The 7,924-nt window shown below is 41.8% G+C and overlaps 1 long non-coding RNA gene across 1 annotated transcript; it reads right to left on the bottom strand.

The window, feature by feature from the left end:
- Window positions 1-4,657: 4,657 nt before the first annotated feature.
- On the bottom strand, window positions 4,658-7,593 carry LOC120897702. The gene is made up of 3 exons (XR_005738570.1): window positions 6,810-7,593; window positions 6,140-6,723; window positions 4,658-6,028 (listed from the first exon to the last, which is right to left on the bottom strand). It is a non-coding gene; the product is annotated as an uncharacterized LOC120897702 (long non-coding RNA).
- Window positions 7,594-7,924: the final 331 nt, after the last annotated feature.

Here is a 7,924-nt window from a genome sequence, read left to right as displayed (position 1 = left end):
ACTGTAACGATCAACTTGCTGATAGAAAAACACTCAACTAAAGAAAAGCTATTGTTACAAGAAATAGATGCAATTACTTTACTAGTATACATGGATGCAACTAACCGCATTTTAGAAGACATAGAAGATGCAATCCTACGAACACGTATACAACTAACGAATAGTAAACTGCTATCCATTAACGAGATACTTGCTATCGAAACGATAATCAACAACCAAGGTATTCAAACGCAATTTCCAGAAGAAGCCTTGAAATACGCAATACCCAAAATTGCTATAAAAGAAAAGATGTTGTTTTACATATTGGAAATTCCCAAAGTCGAAAATAATTGTAAAATATTCCAAATCGTACCGCTCACCTTAAACGATTCAACTATAGTTAACATACCACAATACATCATTATGAGCAAACAAGGAATATTTTTAACAAACAAACCATTCGACTTGGTGCAGCTAGGCGAATACACAAAACCGTTCAAAGACACCTGCCTCATGCCAATATTAGATGGCAAAGAAAGCAACTGCCAAGCTATTGAAGACGACAAAACAATGGTCACTCTCGTTACAAACAATAAAATCTTGCTGAATAACGTAAAAAATTCGCAAGTAAAATCGAACTGTGGACCGCACGATCGATAATAACGGGAACTTCATTCTTACATTCAATAATTGCACAATATCAATTGATAACCACACCTTCACGTCAGAAGAAACAACAACAAGTGCAAGAGAAGTACTAGGAGCTTTCCCCAACCTTACAGTAAATTGGAATATCATAGAAACAACAAACATTACAAAAATCCAAAATGAAATGATTTCCAACAGAAAACATCTCGAACATATCGCATTAAAGCAGTATTCTCATGTGAAAATTACTTTCACAATATTTGGAAGCATAACTATTACAATAGCAATACTGACGATCATTGTATTCGTGTACATAAAAACAAGAAAATACACGAATATCACCATTGAATCAGCAATCATCAGAAGATCGCGCAAAGTCAAGAAGACACCACCCAGCGAGAACTTCGAGGACGAACTTCAATCTACCCCCGGAGGAGTTATGTTACACACATAGGGTGTAGTTCCAGCTAAACGGAAGCAAAGCAGACATCTACTTCCTCTCGCGAGAACCACACCACAAGATCATCATAGCACCCTCCCATGGTTCGGCACAGCGAAACATCGCAGAACACATTTTATGCTGAGCTAGCATAAAATGTGCCATGCCCGATGGAGCAGCGATCACCAGCATCTACCCGTAGACAACCGTCGTGGAGCATCCGCCCGAAGACAACCGTCGTAGAACATCCGCCCGAAGATGACATCGTGAAACATCGGCGCAATAGGCTTAGGCTCGAGCTAGTTAGGACTAGGGAGTTTAAGTCAGTTCAGAATTGTAACTCACCAGCGATAGACGCATTAGGTTGATTAAGAAAAATAAATGTTTTTTTTATAAGACTTAATATGTCCCTCGCATAACTATATATATATATATATATATATATATATATATATATATATATATATATATATATATATATATATATAACAGACACCCGATTAAGATCAAATACAAACAAACGAAAAAAACCTAATCTAATGGTACCCAAAAGGCCTTTAGAAATCGACCATACCGTCATATTTATCATGAAGGATAAACATTACTTCACATTTTGTGATAAGTTCTAACGGTTAGCTCTGGCAGTCCCTATAAAAGCACGAAATACTGTGCTTATACTGAAAGGAATATCTACATTTATCGCCACAGTACGAAAACCTTTGCAATTAGTAATGGACCAAGGATGCAGCTTCAAATCAATTGCAGTTCAATCGTTTTTGAACGACAATTTGATAAAATACCACTATACATCTGTAGCGCAATCATCGTCTAATGGCACGGTCCAAATTGTTCATACAACAATAAGAGAAATACACAACATATTATCTCAGAAGAAAAGCACAAAACACCTATCGGAATCAACAAAAATGATTTTTTTTAGTATAAGCGTAGCGTAGCAGTAGCTACTTATAACGATTCTATTCATTCCGAAACCAACCTCACGCCGAATGAATTGTTCCGTGGTTTTAGAACGATCAACCGATACCATCGAATCTGGACGAGCGCATACAGCTGAAGGAGAAACTTTACGCAGGAGTCCATCATAAAATGCTAGAGCAAAAAGAAAAGAGGATTGCTAAGTTGAACGACAAACGAGAAGAACCTATTGGCCTTTCAGAGAGAGATACCGTGTTTCTGAGGAAAAGAAACATCAAGAGCGCTATAAAGAATTCCAGGCATTAGAAGATAAAGACGTTAACTTTATAGATCATTGCGGTAGAAAATACCATACAGAAAAACTCAAAAGAAGATGGATGAACTAAATTATTTTGTAAAAATAACCATTAGTAATACGCATCAACATAGTTAGGGTTAGATAGGTCTCCAATATTATGTTATAGTCTTAAGCTTTGAATTATAACGTTTAAAGAAGAAAAATGAGAAAGAACCAAAAGCTGGACGAAGACAATCAACCTACATGCCGAACTAATTGCATACGGTGAAACCCCAAAGAGCCGAGGACGACACTTTTGTACCCCCCAGAGAAGTTATATGCGATGAACACACATACAGGTGCGATAACTGCAACAGCCTCACACTCATGCCAATACGATAGCAGCCGATCCCGTCGTGTCAGATCGGTATCAGCATCCAAGCGACAAGCACGCAATAATCATTTTGAATAAAAGCTGTGGTTCCATACTCATAACTGGCGCAGCCGTTCGGGCCTTTCCTAAGTGTGTTTTAGTTTACCAAGTGATAAGTGTAGAGACTTGCAATTTACTTTTTGGTATCATCCGGTATTAACCATCTCCCGACCCGTGGACGACTTGCGGTGATATTCAGGTAAACTAAAACACCCTGGAGGATTTCAATCGGAGAATAGGCACCTCCCACTGAGATAAGCATTGTGTTAAAAGCTTATGCCTAGATTCCAACCCTTTCCGAAAGTGAATGCATTATCTTTTGTGCAAAAAATGGAACTAGCCGATCTCCATACGTTCATGGCTAATTTGGACCATGGACCAGCGTCTAAATGCTCTCCAATTTAAATATTGGCGAATTATTCAGACAGCTTGAGCAACAAAACGTGTGTAACAAATGATCCTCTCGAGTTGACTGCTAATTAATGACTGCTTTATTCACCTTAATCACTTACACATACACTTACATTCCTAACCGTAACTCTAACCTAACCAATACCTATACCTTTTATTACAACCCTCACCCATACTTATACCTGTTGTTATACGTGTTTGCTTCCCCCGGACCTTCGGGTGGTTACCAAAACGATCTTTTCAAAGTTTCTGATCCTTTGAAAAGCATTCCATTATTCGATGGAAATAAAATGCATTTGGCATCATGGATTGCCACAGCGAAAAAAACACTGAGCATGTATCAGCCGATTGTTTCTACCGCAGTTTACGCTATGTACGAGCAAATAGTTATAAATAAAGTAGAAGGCAAAGCTAGAGATAGTTCATGTGTAAACAGTAATCCTACATCATTCGATGAGGTTATCGAAGTGTTGAATGCTACGTTCGGTGACAAAAAAGACATGGCTGCTTACCAAACGAGCGTACAAAAGAAATTGCACACGATATGAAGTGTTTGGCAAGAAAAAAAAGACTTGTATTGTAACCATTGTCAGGATATAAATGATTTTATAGACCAAGTGTTGCAACTGCAACTCCGTCGGCTCCTCGACGGCGGCGAACAAGATATAACGACTGTTTTACTAACGTACAAATCTTTACTTTATTTAAAAACGGATCGACCGATTATAAAAACACAAGCTTGAATTTTAGTAGTTTTAAAAAACGCGGTCTATCGTTCACTAACTTTTAAAGAGACCGTTTGTTCTGCGCACGGTGTATTTATCCTTTTTTTACCGCGATGGCCGTTGCGCCATCGCGTTACGCAGCGAACGTTCCCTTTCTTAGATGTTTGAAATTCGAAGTTCTATCTTGGAAACCCTATCTGAACGTCTAAACCTATCTCCTGTCATTTTAGCTTGTTTACATTCCGCATGCCATAATAAAGGACACGCAGTTTGTCGGCACGGTTACTTGTAACACCAAGAATGTCGAGTCGTTTTTAGAAAATGACTAAAGAAAAAGAATATTTTTCCTACGTGCAAGCTGCTAAACCCGAATATTTGGAATCTGCATATTCGTTCCTTTGCAAATTTCAAAATCTGCAACACACAAATAAAATACTAGCACCTCGTGTCGAAACGAAGATTTCTTATCAAAAACAGTCCCACCGGGCACCAGCACTCAGAGATCGCTTGAATACGCGCTTGAAAAAGAACTTGAGTTGGCGAAATTATTCAAGTGATCCGTCGGGTCCCGAAGCCGAAGCAAACCCGAAGCCGAAGCAAAACCCGAACGGGGGTCTGCACGAACCTTCGTTTAATTAGCCCCCTCCCCCTTTTTTGCTAGGATTTCTTTCCAAAACGATACAGTGCACACCATTATGCTAACGTAATTCGATTTATTGAATATCGAACCAACATAGAATACAAAGAAAACACAACACTTGCACAGTAACCACTGCACTTAATTCTAAATTAACGCACATAATTAACATAATTAACGCACATAGTTTACACTGTTGGCCAATGAAGCGTTTGGACTTGTTTCTGCGTTGCTCCTGTGTACTGTCTGTTTTTGATGTGATTTTGGTTTGAAATCGTTCGTTTTTGAGTTTGTGAAGCTGTTCCTGTCGCCTGTGTTTGCTGTGTTGCTGTGTTGAAGCATTTTGTTCCTGCATCGTACGAGAATTTCTACGAGAACGCGTACCTGAATTGTATTTCTACGTGATTTCTGTTTCATCGGCGACTGCGGTTCAGTGTTATTGACCCTGCTTAATACACTCAGAGAGTAATTCGCACCAGCTCATCAATCAGTGTCCTCTCCGTTCACTCTCACTGCTCACCTAAGTGATCGATACTCTCTCTCATAATGGACTGTGCAATCTGCTCTACTACTATCAACAAAGATTCGGTTGTTTGTATTGGCAATCTTCCTTTTTCGGAGTGCAATTCTGCCTTTCATCCGGAAGGCATTAAACTTGCCACCACTTGTGTTCAGGAGGTGGCACGCAATCGTGGTCTCTGCTGGATGTGCGAGAAATGCCGTGACTCGAGATCAGATTTTTTCTCATCAATTTCGTGCTTGATGAATACACTGAAAGATGAGTTGAAAAATGCAATACGGAATGAGCTTGATCAAAGGATATCTCAGCTGAATCCAAATAGAGTGATGCCGCAAGAGCGTGAGAAAATCGCTCCGACTGTGAGTACCATCTCTCTCACCGATAAAACATTCCACACATCCACCGATACTCCTTTGTCACCAACACCAACTCCCGTCAAACAGAACTCACTACCACACTCTCAATCGCGTATGCTCTCTGATAATGAACACATAAATCCAACACAAGCCATTCTTCACACCGGCACTGCCAATGATCACATCAACACAGACACCATACAATTCATTCCTGCACCTGAGCCAAAAGTTTGGATGTTTGTAACTAGGATTGCACCCACTGTAACTGAGGAGAACATGAAAATGTTCATACTAGGAAGGTTAAAATGCACTGACTGTTCGGTGAAGTGTGTCATACCAAGAGGTCGCGTTACAAGCTCACTAAAGTATGTGTCCTTTAAGATCGGCATTCCATCGGAGTTTGGCGAGCTCGCTTTCTCTCCTTCAACTTGGCCATGCGACGACTGTACTGTTGACAGCTGACGACAGAGTGTGTTTCTCACTGTGCTCCGCGTAAATCCGTGAATTATTTTGTCGTTTCGGCCTTATTTTCGTCAAACTGCCGCTTAGCTGTGACTTAAGCTGTCTCTGGTAGTCCTGCCTTCAATTGTTCGTCACAAACATTCCTGACTTTGCTGTATTTCCTGCGTTTGTTCCTGAGTCCTGTGGCATCTATCTGCAACGGCAACTAAAATGGAGGGAGTTTGTTGTGACTGCTCTGTGCCACTTGAATCGCTTGAGTGTGGTATTATGTGCTCGTTCTGTGATGATGTATATCACTCAGCGTGCACTAAATTACCTTTCACTGTGATCGAAGAGGTAAAACGGACGGCATCTCTTCATTGGAGCTGTGTAGGGTGTTCGAATGCTCTTGGCAACCCACATAGTAAAGCAGTCAAAACAACGGGTATGCAGGTCGGCTTTCAGGCGGCTCTTACTGCCGCTGTCGAGGTGATGAAAGCTGCTTTAGTCCCGCCTGTGATGCACGAAATCCGTGAGGGCTTTGCCAGTTTTGCCGCGGCTCACCAAGCTCCTAGCGAACACTTCAACGTACCGCCCCCAGATGCCCTCCCGAGTGGAAAGCGTAGAAGGTTGTTCCGTGACGTTGTTGCATCCACGGAAGCCATTGTTGTTGACAATGCTCCACTATACCCTGTAAATACAGACACCGACAATACTCACCAAAGAAATCGCCCTTCACTACCACCAATAATAACAGGAACCGATACCACCACCACGTCGATCCCAACCGTGTCACAACTACCAAGAACAAACTATATGTGGCTACATCTATCTAGGTTAGCCAAAACCGTCACCGTTGACCAGGTAGTGTCGATGGTAAAATCACAGTTGGACACCACGGACGTCATCGCTTTTAGTTTGCTGAAATCGGGAACAACCATTAGCTCGGTTAGTTCACTAACTTTTAAGGTTAGAATTATCGCTGCTCTTCGAGATAAAGCACTTACCGCAGGATCTTGGCCGGTCGGGCTCGGTGTGCGTGAGTTTATCTCACTCCCGCAAAGGCCGTCTCACCATCGTCCTGATCTCACCAACACAAACACACCTATACCTGTTCGACATAGCCCGATGCACCCTGTACAATTATCACCCGATATGAATTGTACCTTAATATCGCCTGTTCCACCAAAAACAACTACAGCCACACCAAACACCGTTAAAATGCACCAAACTACTATTCAACACTTTTTTCTTAAGTAATAATCACACAACTGTTTCCTCAAAAGGCACTGTGCCACTGAATCTGACTAGTCATTTGTTTACACGAAACAACAACACGTCAACGACACGATCTCTCACCGATGACCTTGCACCAACTTACACACGCATACCACTCAATGTCCGTTCCACGTCTATAACTGTATACTATCAGAATGTGCGAGGTTTACGATCCAAAGCTGATGAGTTCCGTTTAACTGTGTTAGAAGCGGACTATGATGTTGTGGTACTCACTGAGACTTGGCTCGATCCCAGCCTTCCCACAGCTCTCCTATTTGGCGATGCGCACTGTGTCTATCGTTGCGATAGAAATGCCGCAAACAGCTCTCTATCTCGAGGCGGTGGAGTACTAATTGCGGTGAGTTCCGCTCTCCGCTCTCATGCGCTTCCAGTGCTTGCGCAAACACTTGAATTCGCTTGCATCTGCATTCAGCTCCCGACGTACCGATTATTCATTGCTGCTGCCTACCTTCCTCCCAACCATAGCACGGACGAAGGAATAATAAATGCATTACTGGACACCGTCAACAGCATTTGCGACACACTAGGTCCAAACGACAGATTCGTGCTCGTGGGAGACTTTAACCAACCCGCACTTTCCTGGTCGCCTGCGCAACCGAATCATGAAAACCCTTTTGTGTTTTTTGAACCTCATACTAGTTCAATTCGTAGCACCCAATTCGTCGATGGACTGCACCAGAATGCGCTTTACCAACTTAATAACAACACTAACTCTATGGGGCGCATTTTAGACCTTGCATACGGGAATTGGTCAAGTGCAGCAACTTCTTCGCTCATACGCGTCAGCGAGCACCCGCTGCTGCCAATAGACTGCTATCACCCA

The sequence above is a fragment of the Anopheles arabiensis genome, chromosome 2 (genome assembly GCF_016920715.1).
Source record: "Anopheles arabiensis isolate DONGOLA chromosome 2, AaraD3, whole genome shotgun sequence".
NCBI lineage: Eukaryota > Metazoa > Arthropoda > Insecta > Diptera > Culicidae > Anopheles > Anopheles arabiensis.
This window is presented reverse-complemented; position numbering and strand designations above follow the sequence as displayed.